This window comes from Phodopus roborovskii, unplaced genomic scaffold, assembly GCF_943737965.1.
Source record: "Phodopus roborovskii unplaced genomic scaffold, PHOROB, whole genome shotgun sequence".
In the NCBI taxonomy this organism is placed as follows: domain Eukaryota; kingdom Metazoa; phylum Chordata; class Mammalia; order Rodentia; family Cricetidae; genus Phodopus; species Phodopus roborovskii.
The window spans coordinates 31,828,997-31,829,823 of record NW_026126571.1 but is presented as its reverse complement, the minus strand read 5'-3'; the positions used below and the strand labels follow the sequence as shown (position 1 = coordinate 31,829,823).

At 47.6% G+C, this 827-nt stretch overlaps 1 non-coding gene across 1 annotated transcript; it reads right to left on the bottom strand.

Annotated features, from left to right (window-relative positions):
- Window positions 1-240: 240 nt before the first annotated feature.
- Trnac-gca (transfer RNA cysteine (anticodon GCA)) lies at window positions 241-312 on the bottom strand. The gene has a single exon. It is a non-coding gene; the product is annotated as a tRNA-Cys (tRNA).
- Window positions 313-827: the final 515 nt, after the last annotated feature.

Here is an 827-nt window from a genome sequence, read left to right as displayed (position 1 = left end):
GTGAGTGAAGCACATGGTGACAGATTTAGAGGATAATCTACCCAAGGTGACTATGATCTGAGTGGGCCTCAGAAAGCAGCACATAGACGGCCTAAGCACCCAGGTGAACAAAGATAGTATGATCGGTACATACTATGACAACATCCAGGACAAGGGACAAGGTGGGTAACAGGGTTTTTTCTTGGGTTTTCTTGGACCACAGGACACATTTAATGACTTGGAATCTAAAAGAAATTATACAGGGGGTACCTGGATTTGAACCAGGGACCTCTTGATCTGCAGTCAAATGCTCTACCCCTGAGCTATACCCCCACATGTCTATTAATGTCTCACAGACACTCAGATCCTGCATGGCCACTCCCTGGCTATTACCATCACAGGTGCACTTGCCAGTGCTCTGCCATCATCTGCTTCCTCCTGTGAGGCCCAGCCCTCAGTTGCCCTGCACCTGACTGCCATGTCCTCAGGAATGACTAGCACCCTCCTGTCTTAGATCCTACCTGAGGCAGTGCCTTTAATTCCAGGAGGCCTGCTGCTACAGCTTTCTTCAAACCAAACAAGGGAACCATGAGAAATACAGTCTGCTTAGCTGACCTTTGGAGGTGAGTGGGAGGCAGGAGTACACAAAAGGGGAAGTTCTCTGTGCACTGAGAAATCCTTGGTCAGATTCTCTGGGAGGAACCCAGGGTCTGATGTGTCTCTTCAAGCTCTGTGGACTATTATGCCAGACACACTATTGGGTGTAATTCCACTGGTACCAGTGTACTCAGTTAATAAATTTCATGAGTGGTGACATGTTCTGACTACAAAGTTAAATTACAGGTCCT